This window comes from Leopardus geoffroyi, chromosome D1 (genome assembly GCF_018350155.1).
Source record: "Leopardus geoffroyi isolate Oge1 chromosome D1, O.geoffroyi_Oge1_pat1.0, whole genome shotgun sequence".
Classification (NCBI taxonomy): domain Eukaryota; kingdom Metazoa; phylum Chordata; class Mammalia; order Carnivora; family Felidae; genus Leopardus; species Leopardus geoffroyi.
Genome location: NC_059329.1, coordinates 48,841,543 through 48,860,818, shown reverse-complemented (window position 1 = coordinate 48,860,818; position 19,276 = coordinate 48,841,543). Strand labels below are relative to the sequence as shown.

At 40.5% G+C, this 19,276-nt stretch overlaps 1 protein-coding gene and 1 long non-coding RNA gene across 30 annotated transcripts in view; one reads left to right on the top strand and one right to left on the bottom strand.

The window, feature by feature from the left end:
• Positions 1-19,276, bottom strand: part of DLG2 (discs large MAGUK scaffold protein 2) — a 2,060,218-nt gene that overhangs the window by 200,595 nt on the left and 1,840,347 nt on the right. The window lies entirely within an intron of this gene.
• On the top strand, positions 464-17,993 carry LOC123601079. The gene is made up of 3 exons (XR_006713958.1): positions 464-669; positions 1,156-1,234; positions 12,167-17,993. It is a non-coding gene; the product is annotated as an uncharacterized LOC123601079 (long non-coding RNA).

Below are 19,276 nucleotides of genomic sequence, written 5' to 3'. Positions count from 1 at the left end.
ATATTCCTAATCTGCCAAGTTTTGGTGCAATCAGAAACTATACTAGGAAAGGAGAAGTAACTTTATTGGAAGCATAGTGGTACTGATGACCAAATTTTTTATCAGAAAGAAGCAAAGAGCAAGCTAAGTCCCTGGTAAAAAATAAATGCATCCATTCTTCTCAAAGAGATGCTAAAACAAGTTGCTTCCTTGAGGATAAAGATGTTCTTGTCAGATCTACAGATTCTACATCTAAAGAGAAAGTGCAATTATGCATAATAAGGTAAACACTTCGAACAGACAAACAGTTATGCGCTCAGAAGACAGTAGCTCCTTGCTGGTGAGATACAGCAAATGTCAACAAGCCAGACACACTTAAACATTCAGAAAAATGTCTTGCTATTCCTCTCCATATATAATATGCCATATGACACCACAGTTAAATCTGCTACTGCCAAAAAAAAAAAAAAAAAAGTACGTCAAGCTGTTGGTTTCCATGAAATTTGGACAGAGGCAAAAGAACACAGCAGAAAGGAGTCCGGGAAGGTACAGCTTCTGTTTCTTTCCTTCAGAGGAGGAAATGACTTCCTATGGCTAGCTGACCAGGAGTTAGTGCTCACCCTGCCTCTTGCCAGGACCCAGAACGAGGACCTGGAGCATACCCAGATGAGGATCAGAACGCAGCTTCAGGTATTCTTAATGGGGATAGGAAACTAGAGACAACAGTTACAAGTTACACAAATTCAACAGTCATGCCGTGTGCATTTGTTTGTCCTACGGGTGCGTTGTACAGCTCTTTCCATACGAACCAGTCTTTTCTTTCACTCCCTTTCCACATCATCAACAGGCATGCCAAATGCAAATCTCTTCGGATTCTGATCCCATCCCGGCAAAATGCAGGGACTACCACCATACGGAGTTTCACAATAATCTCCGCAATGACAATTATTCACAGCCCCTCAGGTCTGTTTGCACAAAAGATTGCAATTTGAATCCTGTCTTGTACAGGTTCAGCTCTGTTGGAGCTGGTTACCGGGCAAACAGTCTGTTTTAAGATTTACCGATTGCTGGGGAGAGTAAGCTGGGGGGTGGGGATGGACAAACCACCCTGTACATACCTCCTGTTGGCAGCTAAGAAAAACAATTTCATGACAAAGAGACTTGTTCTTTTCAAAGCTCCTCCAACAAATGAAACTGACAGAATGAAACCTGAGAAACTTTAGCAACCAAAGAAAGCAGCCTTCCAAGGATCAAGGTGAATAATTGATTTGTCGGGTTTTGTTTCATCTTTTAAGCTATTTTGCTCATTAAAGGGGAACTGTGGAATTTGTCAGAAGCCCAAACACTGACACACACTTATGACAGCAAGTGCATACATATTCCAAACTACAGATTCATTTGCCAAGCTTATTCAACAACAACGATTAGCTGCAAAGCCAGGGAACTTACCGAGCACAAAATTATTGGAACAAAGCAGGGAGGAGGCAGGAGGCACCACAGGCAGCTTCTCCGTCTCCTTGGTGCCAGGTTCTCCTGTCTGCCGTCCGGTTCACACTTGCCTTTATAACTAAGACTCCGACAGAACTCACTAGCGAAACCTGATGAATTATAAAACAGCCCCTCCTAGACTCTTATATTTTACATCACAGGGGGTGACCATGCAGCATCCTCGTTCCCTGGGTACATATATTTCCTTGTAACTCATCCTGATAAATATATCAGCTTTGGGAGCAGTGACAGTAATTGGTGCTTGGGATGTACCAGCATTAACCAATAAGATGCTTTCCCACCATCAGTATTGCACCCCCATCCTCCACTTGCGTTCCCCCACACCTTGTTAAGGTGGATCCACCCAACCCAGTAGGGGGTAGGCAAAGATGGCAAAATGCAAAAAGCCCCTGCATCTCAAACATAGGCATAGGGAGCCATAGTATTCAGGGTTAATTCTCATCATAGTTCCATAAAGATCAGCCCTCACGTTTGTATAGCATGTCACAGTGTACCAGACACTTCCACTCTCTCTGAGCCTCCTCTCAGCAACCAGGAGAGGTATACAGTATACCAGTATTGCCAGGGCTCAGGCAAGTTAAGTGACTTTGTTCAATTGCTCACCAAAATTGAGGGGTTCAAGGAACCCTGGCAATTAGTGAGAATACCTTTTTGCTGTGCACATGAGGAGCCCATAGCAAGAGAGATAAAGTGACTTGTCCAGAGCCCACAGTTTCCATGTGTGATTTGAGCCTGAACCCAAACCCAGGTCTTCTGATGTCAAGAACAGTGTTTTTCTATCCTACTATGCTACCTCTAGAGCATGGAAGCCCTAAAAATGAGAAGGCATGCAGAAATCAGTAACAGTATCATTGATCGGCCCCAAATCATTAATAGGCAGCCTACATGGAGGAGCTGAGCAGTGCCTGAACTGTTCGTTTCCTCTCTGACAAGGTCAGCATTACGTCTTTGTGTTCGTTGAATATCAACGCTAGAAAAAATTGATAATAATAATAGCTACTATTGAGCACATCTAATATGTCAGGCAGTGAGTGTTCTATGTGCTTAGCCTAACTTAATTTTCAAAACATCTCTATGAGGTAGGTATTATCATGAACAACATATGGCACATGAGAAAACTGAGATTCAGAGAGGTTAACAAATCTAAGCAGGATCACAGCTGCTAAGTGGCAGGGCTGGAATCAGCTCCAGGCAACCTGGTATCAGAGCCCACACTCTTGAACAGATCTCGCTTTCCCAGCAGTGACAGATGAGCACTGGGAGATTTATTGACTATGGCCTTTAGTAGAAATCAGAAAAAGATTATAGGATTTGGAACCAAATAGACTTGTGCTTAAATCCTGCTTTTGCCACTTACTTCCTGTAAAATGGGTTGCTTTATCTATAAAATGGGTTTGCTAATTCTTACCTTGTGAGATTAAGTAAACTATATCAAGAAAATACAGTGCCTGACTTACAGTGCATATCCCTAAACTGCTAACTATTTTTCTTATCCTACTTCTTTTTGGAAAATGGATTTCTGTCTCCTTTTCCCTTTAAATTGTCTTTGAAATGTCTGCTGGTGCTGGCCAAGGAGTCTTCCGATCTGCCTGCTGTGAAGAAGGGGTAACAACCCCAGAGACTGCAGACTGTCACCAGGGATACACAGACTCTCTGCCAGAGAATGGCAGGCCTGGGGCTCTGCTCTGGGTTGCCTGTTCAGCTCCGTAGCTCCTTTCCACTTCACTTCCACTGTTAGTCAACTGAAGTCACCAGCTCAGGGAAGCATATTTATATAGCAGTTAGGTATTCACAGTGAGACCAACTTAGGCTTACTTCACCTGTTACAAACAAGCACCCATCACAAAATTCATAACAACAATGAGTTTTTGCACATAGTTACACATCTACTGCCATTAAGTCAAAGTGTCCCAAGCAAGGAGACAGGTATCTCTTTCTCGAAGGTCCCACTGCAAACTCTTGTCCTAAGTCAGTTTACTCTAGCATTTGGCCATCCATATAAGAAACTGCTATCTTTGATGTGTGCATCAATATTCCTTGAGAGACATCAGTGGTAGCCTTCTATGGGACAAGGTGCTGCTATAATGTTCCAGGCTATGCAGGTTTAAACATGAGGGATTTTCTTAGCTATGTGTTTCTAGAGAATGGCTCAGTGGCCAAGTTAATTTGTTCACATATTAACTATCCCCTGCTTGTTTTTCCCTCTATGCATCTTACAAGGGGGTCTGGGATATGCGTGGATGAGGCACCCCCTCTTTCATGACCGTACTTAATACTAGGCACTGTAGGAACGGGAGTATGCAACATAATCGGTGGGGGGGGGGGAGTGCTAGGGGAGAGGTACTTGAGTTTCTAAATGGTTCAAAAGGCCAGGTGTAAATACCATGTGTAGCAAAGAGTAAATAAGTGATAACTATGCTTACAAGATAAATGTTTACTTCCTATATATTGATGTGTGGGTTATTTACCACATGGCCTGACAAGGCTTGGTCTATTCTAAGTCTTTCCATGGAAATCATGGAATCAGCTCCCTGATCTACGATGACCCCCAAAATTCCCTCCAGAGCCATGTCCTCCCTGTCTATTTCCCCACATTGCCTGACTATTCCACCATGACACAGCCCATGAAAAATTTATATAGACAAGTGTTTATAGTTTTTATATTATAACACACTGCTCTGTTTCCATGTCAAGGATAATCATAACATGTATTCTGTCATAATTATCCCCTCATGCTACCAATTGCTCCCAGACACAACAAACTGCGTGGAGCCTTGAAGCTATATCAGTACTTTGCTGATATTAGTGGAAGTTGTAACATTTACTGAGTACTTAATATGGGCTGGAAATGTGTTAAACTTTACTTGCAATTGACATTTAACCCTCACAGCATTTTCAAATGGGTTATACTATAATCTCTGCTTTGTAGATGAAGACTCTGTGGCTGGAGAGGTTAGGTGACTTAATAAATGGCACAGTCAGAATAATGACCAAAGTCTAAGACTGCAGAACCGACACTCTTAACTATTACATCCACTGTGTCTAAAAAGCTGAGGTAGCAGGTAACATAATATATAAGTGCCTATTCTCACTGTTTTTGCTTCCTCATATCCTATTCTCTCCTTAACTGATTTAATTTACCTTCCAAATCCCACCAGAAGTGCTTTTATTAAGTAAGTAATGACAGGCTCACTAATAAGACCAATCGCCAGTGTACAATCCCATGTACTCCATTTCTTCCCAGCCCTTTGGCAGAATTAGTTACAACTTCCCTGAATCAACCTCCTTCCTTACTTGGTTCCTGAGACCCCCTTGGTTTCCCTTTTACCTCACCAACCTATCCTTCTAAGTCTTTCCTGCTGGTCCTTCTCCATTTCCAGATATTTCAAATTTATAGTTCCCCAGGGCTCATCATTCGACCTCTCTATTTGCACTCACTTGCTAGGCCAAAGCATCCAGTCAAGGCTTAGATGCCACCTATAGTTTAAAGACTACCTACACTAGTCCCAACCTGTGCCCTGCAATCCAGACTTTTACACCCAGTTGCATACCACATCTAGGAATCTCCACTCGACTGTCTGATAGGCTTTTCATATTTAAAATGTTGAAAACCAGACTGTGTTTTCTTCTCCCAAATCTGTTGTACTCCCAATATGTTTCAAGAAATGACATAATCATTCACCTCATTGCTCTGGCCAAAAAGCTGGGAGTCATTCTTGACTCTTCTTTTTATCTTATATCCCACGTCTTACTCATCAGCAAATGCTGCTAATTCTGTCTTCCAAATATATTCCAAATCTTTCCTCCATCTCCGCCCCATCCCCAGTCTATACCACCATCATCTCTCACATGGGTCTCTATAATCGCCTCCTGTTTTCTTTATTTCGACTCTTGCCTTGCTACAAATTACTGTCCACACAGCAACTGGAGTGATTCTTTTAAAACAAAAATCAGACCCTAGCAAAAATCACCTCCCTTCAGTGGTTCCCCTTTCACTTAGGATTTACTCCTGTTCTGTAGTCAGGAAGGATTCTGCTCACATGTCTCCTCATAGAACTCTGTGACATCCTGCATAGAATGGCATATTCCCTTCCCCTGTTATTTTATACTCACTTGTTGAACTTTATTTTTATTTATAGTACTCACCTCTACTTCAATGTGTGTTATATATTTACTTGATACTCACTTGTTGAACTTTATTTTTATTTACAGTACTTACCTCTACTTCAATGTGTGTTATATATTTACTTGCTTATTTCATTAACATTTCCTTCCTCCCACTTGAGTATAAGCTCCATGAGGTCAAGGGCCTTGTCTATTTTGTCTAAGGCTGAATCTAGCACTAGCACAGGGCTTGCCACATAATAGGTATTTAATATATGTATTAAAGGATATGTTCAAAGTCCTATCTTTACTGCTTCTTAGTTATATATCCTTGCATAAATTGCTTACTGTCCCTAAATCATAAAGTCCTCAATTATAAACTTTCTTAACAACAACAACACCACCCTTACATTGTTCTGGTAATTTATAAAGTATTCAACCTGTCCTGTGACTGACTTTGATACAATTCCATGAGGTTGATCAGTGCTATGAGTTCACTTGTATTCCCCCAAAACTCATATGTTGGAGTTCTAACCCCCTGATACCTCAGAGTGTGAAGTTATTTGGAAGAAGGATTGTCTCAGTTGTAATCAGTTAAGAAGTCATCCTTCTGGGGTAGAGTGGGTCTTTAATTCAATAAGGCAAGTATCCTTATAATAGGGGGAAATTTGGACACAGGTGTGTGCATAGGAAGAACACTACGTGAAGATTGGAGTCATGCTGCTAAAAGCCAAGGGATTCCCAGAAGCTAGAAGAAAAGCCTGAAACAGATCGTTGTCTAGCACCTTCAGTGGGAGGATGGCCGTGTTGATACCTGATTTCAGATTTCTGGGATCCAGAACTGTGAGACGATACATTTGTGTAAACCACCCAGATTGTGGCTAGTAGCCCCAAGAAATTAATACAGTCAGTCAGATATCCTCATCTGACATGTGAGGAAATGCAGCTTAGTAAAGTTGAGAAAGCTGCTTCAGGTATCACAGCTAGGAATTTGTAGGGCCTGAACTTAAACCGGATCTGTGTGACTTCAAACCTATGCAGAGCAGAGGCAAAGGTCCCTAGAGGCTGTCCCTGACCCTCCCCTCCAGAGCAGGGTGAGCAGAGTCAGTAGGGTGTATGACCTTCCTTTATAAGATTATGTCTTTCCTACTGTTTGTTTTCTTCCTATTGTTTTTGCTATTAAATTGTCTTTTTATTTCTGAAATGACAGTGAGAATAGATCTTAGTTTTTTTGGTCTTTTTTTTTTTTTTTCTGTGTTTTTCATTTTATTGGCAAGATAAAAAGCTGGTAATTCTGTTGGCCTATAAAAGTTTGTTCTGAAATGTTTCTGGTCTATGAATTATAAAAGTCGAGGAACAACTGTTCCAATGCTGTCCCCTTATAACAAGTAAGAAAGCCCTTCACATGTAGCAACATTTGGTGGTGGGTAGAAAGCTTTTCTTTCAATCAGTTGAAAGGGCCCCAACCTGCTCTGATAAAAAATCTGTGCTAATGGTCACACTCTCTCATTTTAATACCAATAAATTAATTTTGTATAATCCCATGCAACAAAGTTATATAACTGAATTTAACAATATTCATTTGTAACTGAATTTAATGTAATTCAGACTTTTTCTTAGTCTTCTCTCCCTTCTTCCTGTTTTGTTAGTGAGTATTTTCTATTTGAGTAAAATTTTGATTTGATCCATTTTCTTTGGGTTCAGGACCTATGGGTCTGTGCAAACATCTGAGGATTCAATGAGATCACCTCTGTTGAGTATCTATAACATTGCCAAAGCTCTCAGTAAATGCTATGTCCCTTTAAAGAAAGAGGTAAAGCTTTATGTGTCCACGAGGGAAGTAGCTTTATGACTGAAGGAGATTTAAAGCAACTGGATGACTCTGCAGGATCAGGCAACCTGAAGAGTGTTAATGAACTTTATCCTTTTGTTGAGCAAGCAGTGATCCAATAGACAGTTTATAAAAATTATGGTAGTCTATTTTTATTAATTCATGCTCATGAATATGTGTGGATTTATATAGGTGCACACCTGTGAACATATATATACGTGTGTGTGTGTATATATATATATATATATATTTAATATAAATTTTAATATTTTAATATAAAATTTTAATATATTTTAATATAAATGATTTTAATATAAATGATTGACTTAAGTCTGTACATCCTCTTTAGTTTCTAAGAAATACAGAAGGAAAAAGCCTTCATACATACATATGAAGGATTGCTTTCTTCATTTTTCCATTATATGGTTCCCTATAATCTCATTAATATCCACTAATTTGTCCTGTCTTGGGGAACTTCAGTAAAGACAAATTTCAACCCACCTCTTTGCAAAGTTATGTCAGACTCCAAATCAATGAAGAAGGAATTCCTTCATTTCATAAGTATTCATGGAGGGCCTAGTATGTTGCAGGTCTGGATTCCAGAAGAACAATATATTCAAGTTCAAATTTTCTGTTCCCTAGACTTTCATTCTAGGGAGTAACGAGCAGATAATGGTTAACTACACAATGCATAGATTATTTAATAAGGTCTTTCATTAAAGTGTTATAGGTGTGTACAGGAAAGGTATCAGACTTAGTTTTGGGATAAAGTCAAGAAGGCTTCCTGGAAGAGGCAATGTCTAAGCTGAATTTTTTTTAAGTTTATTTATTTTGAGAGAGAGAGAGAGAGAGAGAGAGAGAGAGAGAGAGGCAGGGGAGGGGCAGAAAGAGAATCCCAAGCACGTTCTGTGCTGTCAGCACAGAACCCCAACGTGGGGCTCAGTCTTATGAACTGTGAGACCATGACCTGAACCAAAATCAAGAGTCAGATGCTTAACTGACTGAGCCACTCAGGTGCCCCTAAGCTGAATCTTGATGGATGACTAGGAGATGTCCAATTACGAAGGAGATATTCAATCAGAGTGAGAAGCGCGTGGTAACACAAAGGGCTGTGGTGGGGGTGGGGACAAGAAGTTGATCATGGATCTCTATGGGAGTGGAGTTTTATCCACTTACCACTCCATAACCTAAGAATGTGTAATGGGGAAAAAACTAGCTTTAGAGTTTAGGAATACCAAAGAATGATCATTCTTTTTTCATGAACTTCTTCAATGCAATGAAGGCTAAAATGGAAAATGTCATGCTTTATAGTTAAACAGACCTGATTCATTCAACCTGACCTTTGCAAGTTGCTTAACTTTTCCAAATTGATTCTTTGTTCATTTTCTATAAAATGGGGACGGTAGGACCTATTTAATATAGATGTTGTGTTATTTTGAAATTAAAAATGTAGCGGTGTCTGGGTGGCTCAGTTGGTTAAGCATGAGACTTCAGCTCAGGTCATGATCTCATAGTTTCTGAGTTCAAGCCTCATGTTGGGCTACGTGCTGACAGCTCGGAGCCTGGAGCCTGTTTCAGGTTCTGTGTCTCCCTCTCTCTCTGCCCCTCCCCTGCTTGCATTCTGTCTGTCTCTCTCTCTCTCTCTCAAAAATAAATAAACATTAAAAAAAGAAATTAAAGATGTAAACTATCTTGCTACCTACCTGCCACAAAATGGACACCAGAGTGAACCTTAATTCGTATCTTAAAAACACTTGTGTCACTCATACCAATTCTTGTTTCCCATCGAATACTTCTGATTTCCTCCTAGACCAGATGTCTTAAACATTTGATTGCTGAATCATTTTAAATTTTTTGAGGACATACCCTCATGATATAAATATTTATATAAATTGTCAGATGTACAGCTATAGTGCTATGGCACAGTATGTACATTATAAAACCTACATGGGAACAAAAATTTAAGGGCTGAGATGAAAAATTAATATAGAGAGAAGGGCTATCATCTTGCATACTCTTGGGATGTATATACTCATTTTGAAGAATACTAAGAAAATACTAGAAAGAAAAGATCCAAACTCATTTTTCATGGAGCATCTAGCAGCACAGACCAAGTTCTAAAGACACATCTAGAAACTGAAGAGCCAACATTGGGGCATTAGGAAGCATAGAAAAAAGCGAAACACAAAACCCAAAAACTGTGTGGCTGACTAATGCCATTACTTGTCCAACCCAGTTTTTATATTTTTTAATTTGAATATACGCTTTAATAAGAATAACAGTTTAATATAGTAGAAATGTGTATAAACAAGCAAATGTGACTGCCTCCTTTTCCAAATGTCCATGGCAAGTAGAGAGTAGACAGATTTCTTAACAGGGTAATAGTAATAGTAACTCTTTGCTGAACACTTATAAGGAGCAGATACTATGCTAATCACTTTAGGTATATTTTCTTATTTCATCCTTATAATAATTGGAACACCACACTGCATCTCTCTAGAGGGTAATAAACATATTTTAGGGTATGTTGAGAGTTTGCAAACCATGGCCTGCAGACCAAATCTGGCCCACTGTTTGGTTTTGTATACTGTGTAAGCCAAGAATGGTTTTCACATTTTAATTGGCTGAAAAAAAAATCAAGGGAAGAATATGGCTTTGAGTCACATGAAAATTATACAGTATTCAGATTTCAGTACCCATAAATAAGGTTTTATTGGAATACAGCCATACCCATTCGTTTATGTACTATCTACGGCTGCTTTTACATGACAATAGCAGAGTTGATTAGTTGCAATAGAGACCATATGGCCCATGAAACCTAAAATATTTAGGATCTGGCCCTTTACATGTTTACAATATGCTGACCCCTAGTTCATGTGAATGGAGGCACCTGAATTACACAGGTTGCAGCTTGCATGGTTGTCCAGGTAATAATCCTATATGGAAATGGAGGCTCAGAGAGAATAAGTCATTTGTCCATTCCGTGAGGAAATGGCAGGACCAGAGGCTTCTACGGCATATTTTAAAGGCTGAAATATGTCCGTATTCCTGCAGAGTTCAGGCCTTTTCTCTCTGATGATCTCTTCTGGCGATATGACCGAGCCAGTTACCACCAATACAACTTCCCCACTGTCTTCTCTGTGCTCTCATGCCTAGATTTTAATATTACGATGGCTAAGGACAGGATAGGGTGGGGAAGGGGTCAATGGAACAAAAGCATAATTCACTCTTTTCTAACTATCTCCTTGAGCCTTTCACATACACACTTGGTCCCTGAGTATGAGGCTTTGCCGTCTCTGGCTGAGCTGAAAGTGATGAAAAGGGCATGTGATGGAAAGCTGGAAACCTCATTACTGGCTCTTTGCCTACAGAAACTCAGCCAGCTTATCTTCTTTCCCAAGGAACTTCAAACTTGCACTGGCTCAGCTGGTTCTTTCCAGGTGCCTAGAACAAGCGGCTCTGCCCAGCTGAGATCAGAAGTTGACAGATGAGACTCTGCACATTGTTTTTCTGTCCTGGAGAATATGTCCCATTTTCCTACCCCTCATTGTGCCAGATCCTCCTAGGGTCCCAGCCACTCCTGGGTTGTAATCTGGATACTATAAAATACAAGGCACAATAACTTCTTCCTGGACAGTATCCTGGAGGCCCAGATACATTAACATAATTTCTTTGGCTGCCCAATTATAGCCAGAATCTCACTTCTGAGCAGGAACTACTAACACTGGCAAGGCATCAACTGTGTAAAGTTGTGGGAACAGCTTTCACATGGGTTAATCTCACTGAGTCCTCCCAGCAAACAGAGATATATTATTCCCGTTTTAGAGATAATATCACTAGGATCCGAGAGGAATTAAGGAGCATAGATTTTTGTATACACTGGTAAAATGGTAGGTCTGGGCTTCAGTCTCGAGCTCTCTGGCTCCTAAATGCCTGTCACTTCAGTAAAGAAGCCATCCATGAAGAAGTCAGAGTTTTGCCATGATGGTCACTAAAAGCAAGCAAACAAACATCCCCTCCACTCTTCCCCTCCAAATCGTGGCATGATTTATACTTGGGATACAGCTCAGTATTATGGCTTTCAGTGAGGCACAGAGTTTAAACTTATTAGCAACCTGATCCCCTGTTAATCTGTAAAATGGGAATAACAATGTGCCTCTTGTTGGGTTGCTGTGAGGATTATATAAAGAATATAAGTATTCTGCTTATATGAAATGTTTAGAATACAGGCAAGTCTATCCAGACAGGAAGTAAATTGGTAGTTGCCTCAGGTTGGGGAAGGGATTGGGAGGAAATGGGGACTGACTGCTAATGGATATGGGTTTCTTTCTGGGGTGTTGAACATGATTGAAAGTTGATTATGGTGATGGTTGCACAACTCTGTGAATATTCCAAAAAAAATAAAATAAAATAAAACCCAATGAATTGTATACTTTAAATAGGCAAATAATATGGTATATGAATTTAAAAACTGTGTAGATAAGGTGCTAACACAATGCCTGGCACAGAGCAAATGTTTTATAAATACTAGTTTTTGTCATTATTGTTTGGAGGCAGAGACTGGCTGGTTCACCAAAATCATTTCCTCTTCTCTTGGAGCACAAAATGAGACCCCACCTAGAAGTTAGGTGTGCCCTAGTGTCTGAGTTCTGGCCAAGGGAATGTGAGTTCTGACCAATGACATGGAATGGGCCTGGTCCAATTCCCCTTGAAAGACTTCATGTTCTCTCTCTCTCTTACCAGCTCGATGCAAATTAATCCTTGAACTTGGAAGTCACATTTGAAGATGGAGGAGCCACATACAGCATAGAAAAAATATCTGAATCATTGCCCTGAGAAAAGTTAAAACAAGTTTTGGACTTGATGAAAAAGAAAACAAACTTCTGTTGTGTTTAAACCATTATTCATTTTGAGATTTTATTGTTACAAGAGCTAGTATTGTAACTAATATATTATAGTTATAGTTTTAACTCTTCCAAATTGGCTAAAATAAATTGACTATGGATTGGCTGACCATACTGGGTCAGGAAAGGTCCAGCCATTCCTTCAATACTGTCAAAAAGTCATTGGACAATCTGAGGAGCATATGCAACTTCTAAATAGCTTTCACAACAGGGGATCAGGATCTGAATCCTTGTTCTCCCCTCCAGTCCTCTCAGGAAGGGCCAAATGAACAGCAGGCAACATGCAATCAGACCATGAGCACTGGTAGGGTGTGGAGAAAACTCAGTCAGCCCTGTGCCTGTTGCTCTGCACTTCTGTCCTGCTCTCCTTCATGGAGGACAATGTACCCTATTCTCTTATTTGATAAAAAGGGAAAACAGTACAAATCAAATATTGTGACTCAATCAGATTATGTACCACCCTTGCTCAGTGCTTTCTAAAACAGCAGACTTCATTTTGTTAATGTAGAAAGCAAAGAGAGCTATTAGCTCTCCTGGCGAATAACGCCAAATTATTTGATTGTTATTGTCTCTCATTCAGAAGGTTGGTTGTCAGAAGGAAAAGGTCTGAGTCATGCTGTAGAAAAGGTGAACAGAGGATATGCAACCACCACCAAAAGGTGGCAGAGTGGAGAGGGAACAACTACTGTGGAGAGAGGGGATCTCAGGTTTATGAGCCCCTTCCCTCTGTCAAATGGAGCCAACAATGCCTTCCTACCCTTTCTCTCAGGAGGACACTGTGAAGACTTTACCAGTGTAAAGTGAAAGTACATTCAGATATGATAAAAATAGTTAATGATTCCTGAGTATTTCCAGTGAAGTTCTTACATATTGCTTGTTTAATCTTCTGAACAAGCTTATTACATTAGTGTTATTAAAAACTAGCCCCTCTTATGAGATAAGGAGACTGAGGCTCAAAGACGTTAAACAAAGCAGCATCTCCATGATCATCTAGGTGGCAAGGAGCAGAGCTGGGACTCTGAGACCTGAGAGTAGCCAAAAGCTCACATCTCTAACCACCATAGCCTTCCCAACTCTGTGCCAATGAAATGCACTCATCACAGTGAATGGCACTTCTGCTGGAGAATCCAGAATGCCCAAAGCCAAGATGCCTACCCTTGGCTCATTCCACAGGCAGTGTCCTACAAGGTGGCTTGTACTCAGGCATATGAAGGGCCTGAGAAAATAATGAAACAGATAGGAAAAAGGGAAGAACAAAGACTACTGTCTTGGGCTCCAGAGACTAGGCTGCCTAAACACAATTCATAAAGTCATTCACGGACTCAGACCTCATAGATTTTGAATATCAGATCATTGAATCTGACGTGAACTTCTAGAGAGAAAGCATCCTTTCTTGCTGAAAACAGTTTCCCTTCTCCAGCACAGAATCATAAAGAAGAAAGAATCTGAATTTCTTCCTGCTTCCTGCTTGCCTGAAAGTTTCTTTTTTCCCTCAAACTCACAGTCCCATTGTTTCTCTTATTTCTTCTTAGTATGCTCTATTTAAACCAGATGGAGCAGTAGCATTTTGAAACTAGTCCCGAAGCCCAGGGGACTTGCATCACAAATAAATAAACAAATGAACAATTCAGCAATTGGTAAATCAGGCAGAATGAGTTTAACAACTGAGCTGGAAAAGTAGCTGAAAATCTATTCCCTGATGAAAGATCTGAATGTGACCCAGGTTCTCTTCACCTAACAGGTAACCACACTGACTTCTTTCAGCAAACCAGGGACTGAAAAGAGAAGCAGTGGGGAGGTAGTTATGAACAGCTCCACAGAGATATTTGGTGGCACTCTGGCCACTCTGTATTACCAGTAGGCTGATACATTATCCCATGGTTGCTATGAAATATTTGTTCACCACCTATAAAGGCAAGACATTTTCAAGTGCTGCTTTTCTTTAAATATATTCTCCTTCCTTTCAGTCTTACATAATTCAACTATCATCCCATGTGAGGCTTAATTTAAAGAAAACCATAAGTTGAGTTAATTCACTGTGAAGGGTTATGGAAGTTATATTTATTCCAGAGAGTCAGCAGCTGTGTAATGGAGTGTCTATTATATGCCTGACCTACTGCCAGGTTCTGGGAACACAAATATGAATAAGACTCAGCCCCTGTCCTTAAGGAGTTCATGGCCTCCTGAGAGAGAGATGTATTCAAAAACTAAGTGAAAGAAGTGTTATAGCCATTAGGGTAGAAGAAGAGTTGTTTAGTGATCAGCTCTGAGGAGTGAGGGAGTATGTGTGGGGGAGGGGCAGAGGACAGGGATGGCAGTTCCTAGACAGAGGACAAAGGAGCCCTCTGTCTCTGCGTAGAAGATACTAGAAGCTGATGTCTACCAAGAAGACAGGTTGAGATGATGGTCTGGGCAGAGAAAGCAGGAAGAATGGGGGTGGCCATGCACAGTGAGTGTCCCTGTAAACACTTGAACGCAGCTGGGAAATAAGGTCCTGGGGAAAGAAACAAGAGGCAGGCCTGGGGGCCAGGAGATGATCCTTCACTGCCCTGTGGGTCATGTGAAAGAGTGTGGTCTCTATCCTAAATGTTGTGGGAACATCTAAAGGACTTTAAACAACAGAGTAAACAAGATCTGATTTGTACTTTAGAAGATCACCATGGCAACCATGTGGAGGCTGGGCTGGAGGTGTTGAGGCTGGCAGCAGGGAACAGTCAGAAGGCGAGTGCAACAGTCCCAGGAGGGAAGGATGGGGCCTGATCTCGGGCAGCCGCAGTGGGGATGTAAACAAAGAGAAAGAGGGCAGATGCTAAGAAGGCAGAAATTTGGGCTGGAGATAATGAAATCTGGGTTCTAGTTCCAGCTTCGGTATAATCTCTCCACGTAACCCTACATGAGTCCTTCCCTTTTTGGCCCCTGTTTCCCAATTTGTCAGGTGAGAGGGAGACATGTTATGGTTGTATATGAGAAGGCATGTTATTCATGTATTTGGTCATTATTATTCATTCATTGGGTAAGTTAATTAATTGGTCAGGGAAGGCACTCATTCCTTTATGCATACTTTTGGGAGTCTTGCTCTAAAAAAGCAACACGGTACTACGAAGAACTCAAAAGAAAGATGAAACTTGAAGTCCACAGCATTTGCTGATCATGCTTTAGGTGCAAAATATGTACCACACTGTCGATACAGGTAAGATGGAAACAGAAATGGCCAAGGTGTGGTCTCTGCTCAATTAGAGGGAATGAAGCAGTCTGTGATTAATTCATTTTAACAAACACTGACTGAGTGTCTATGTGCTGAGTATTGCATCTTCCACAGTAAGGAAAAAGAGGAATATGAGAGGAATAAGTCCCTGTCATGAAGGAGCTCACAGTCACCAATAGATGAAGTAATACTGCTTTTAGAGAGCTGCAAAGCACTGTGAGAGCCAGAGATAGAGAATCTTACCAAATGTCCATCTTTGATCTTTGTCACAGCAAACAGGAGCATGAATGCTCTTTTCTGTGATCTAAGACTGCTAACAGTTCCCTTCACGAAAGCAGATGAAGTAAGGAGTCATTCACTTTTACTTTAAACAAAGACCTTTCTATGGTGAGGTCCTATTATCAGGTGTTCCATATAAGAATAAGGCATGTTCTTTGCCCTCAAAGAAATCACAGGTCAGTGCGCATAACATTTTGTATTGTGGGAGGAGAAATAAGAAAAAGTTCTACTCTTTCTACCAAATAATCCAAAGTACCTTCAACAGCACCTAGCATATAATAGGTGCTCAATAAAGTTCAAATGAGGTGAACACTTTCAAATTTGTTACTACAGATACTATTTGTTAAAGAAATAAAATGAGGTTGACTCTAAAATAATAACACATACCTGACGTTTAATTATCCAAAGAATTCACTCAGGAAAAATCACTTTTATGTAAGAAGTCATGAGTAATTAATCAAACAACAGGCAAGTGGCTTGTTGTAATATTAATTCAAATACGGTTTCTAAGCAGCAGGTCTACATTCCCAAAGTCTCGAGAAGCAGATGGCATCTAATTTGCTTTAAGAGGTTTTGATTGACCACACTTGGTTCTTTAAGCCAGGGTGAGTTCAGTTTTGGAAGCGTTCGTTAAGAGAAATAGCTTCCAACCCCTTAAATAAAACAAGTGGTTTCTAAATGTATAGTCTGGAAAGACCATACTTGGGAATGGTCTTGCTTAGACATAAAATGGAGTGTGTTAGGGGTATGGAAGGAGAATTCCACTAGTAGCCTACTGAGAAAGGGTGTTGACTTGACAAATGAGATCACATGCGTAATTAAGCTTTGACAAAAATTAAAGGGGCTAACAGTGCTAGTGAAATTAAAAACAAACAAACATGCATCACATTGTGACATTTTTTTTCCTCAGCAGAGAAGCCCAGAGCATTGTGATCCAGCTGGTAAGAATTCTGACATGTAATTTAGAATCTTTAACCAGTAAGAAATGATTCTAAAGGACTTGGCAATAGGCCTGGCTCATGGACTCTGTACCCTGTTACAGATGTGAGGTGGCCACCATATTGCCTACCATTGGGGAGAAGAAGCTATGGTAAAACAGCTGTCTCATACAGGGACTTTGGTCATAAGCTGGCTTTTGGTCACCAGGGTCTGACATCTGGCCTCTGCCACTTACTGAACTGTTAGGAGCCTGGACAAGGTGCTTAACTGCACTTAAGCCTCAATCCCCATCTGTAAATGAAAACAGTAGTGCCTATCTCATAGGGTTGTTACAGGGAGAGTACATGAGATAATAGATGTAAACAGCTTGGTATAGTGCCTGGCACATAACAGGTCTGGTAACTATTAGTATTATAATTAGGATTGCTGAAAGGGAATTTTTCTTTCCACAACTGGCTAAAAAACCTTGTTTCAAATACTTCTGAGACAGAAATAAATATATGGATGATGGATTTGCAGAAATGGGAGTGGGTGTTCCATTGTAATATAATTGTAATGTGCTGAAAACCACAGCAGTCTTGTGCCAATCACAAACCCTTTCTCATAGTAAGATTATTTTGTGAGTGAACCTGGAGAGTATCTTATTAACTACGTGCTTTAATGTTCCATTTGGTAATATGAGTCTCTTCTGAATTCTATTTAATGATATAATACAGAGAACTGTACCCTGGAAGAACCTTGGTTTGAATCTCACCTCAGTCACTCAATGGCAATGTGAGCTCTGGCAAAACAAAAACCTTTCTGAGCCTCAGTTTCCACATCTATAAAATAGGGATAATCTATTATCTATAAAATAGGGATGATGATGATGATCATCATCATCACTTTTACTGAGTTTTTGCTTTGTTCCAAGTTCTACCAGCCTTTACTAAATTATCTCACCCTCACTACATACTACGTTACCTTCTAGAAGTGTGGTTGTAAAGGCAGGGTCTGTAGCCAAGAGCTCAGAACCAGACAGCTGGGATCAATTGAGTTGATAGCAGAGTGCTGCTAAATGATGACCAAAAATATCAAAAAACTCTTGCTGCTTTCGAGACAGTCAGGTCTTTGACAGGTGGACAGCAGGCTGCAGATAGAGGTCTAGCAGGGAAGGGAAAGCTTTGTGAATATACACAAACATCAGAAACTTTGGGACCTGCAGTCAAACCTCAACCTCCAAGGCTTATCACAAATAACTACTTCAAAGATGTCTAGAGCAAAACATCTAAAAGGTCACAAGGAGCACCTGGGTGACTCAGTCGGTTGAGTGTCTGACTTTGGCTCAGGTCATGCACGATTTCATGGTTCGTGAGTTTGAGCCCTGCATCAGGCCCGCTGCTGTCAGTGCAGAGCCTGCTTCAGATCCTCTGCCTTCCTCTCTCTCTGCCCTCTACTACTTTCCCTCTCTCTCTCTCTTTCTCTCTCAAAAATAAATAAACATTTAAAGGGTCAAAATAAAGGCAGACATGAACAGGGAGATAGGACCCTAAGTATGTCAAATTGATAGAGCGAAGAAAACAAAGCACACCAAGCTGCTCCACTCCAGGAAGTGCCCACTAGGACTCAGAGCATATAGGGAGTTAGGGAGAAAGTATGGCAGAAGGCAGCACATGGGGCTGCTGATGAAGGAAGGGGCACTATGGCCTTTATTTATTTGTCAGTTATCTTTAGATTTCTGTGCCCACAGAAATCAGATCAGAAATCAGATCAGACCCACAGGGGCCAGAGGCTGGAGGTCCTTCTCTTGACTTTAAGAAAGCTATGTAACCTCTGTACCCTGGTTTCATCTTTAAAATTGGGACGATAAAATTATGGCACAATTTGCAGTGTGCTACTATGTGTTTGTAACAAGGAATGGAGAAGCTGCCTATGTACTGGCATAGAAAGATCTCCCAGACACATCAATAAGTGAATAAAGGATAGTGCAGGACAGAGTGTATGGGATTCTCCCTCTGGGGTGGAAGAAAGGTGGTAAAAGAAAAAAAAAGTATGTATATGTATATGTATATGTATATGTATATGTATATAGTTTGCTGTACTTGTGCAAAGAAATTCTAGAAAGATGCACAAAAGCCTAGAAGTGGTGGTTAGCTAAGTGAGGAGGATGGGGAGAAGGCAGGAAAAAACTTTTCAATAAATACCTTAGAAAAATCAAATTTTAAATTATTTTAAATAATAACAGGAGGATAGCAATTAGAACGTACCTCATAGGGTTATTTTTAAGAATAAATGGAATAACCTATTTTAAGAGCTTAGCATGAGGCCTAACCTGTAGCAAGCAATAAATACACATTAGTGAGGTCTATTTTTTCTTCTTGAGAAAGAGAGTGGGAAGGAGCCCTTCCTTGGCTTCTACTTGCAGTTCAGGTGCCCAAAGAGCTGAAGACAAGTTGTAGGAGGCTGGCTGCTGGACTTTTAGAAGCAGAAAGTCCATGATGTCTTGATTTCCTCCTCAATCACCAAGCTGTGTTCCCAGGGATCAAG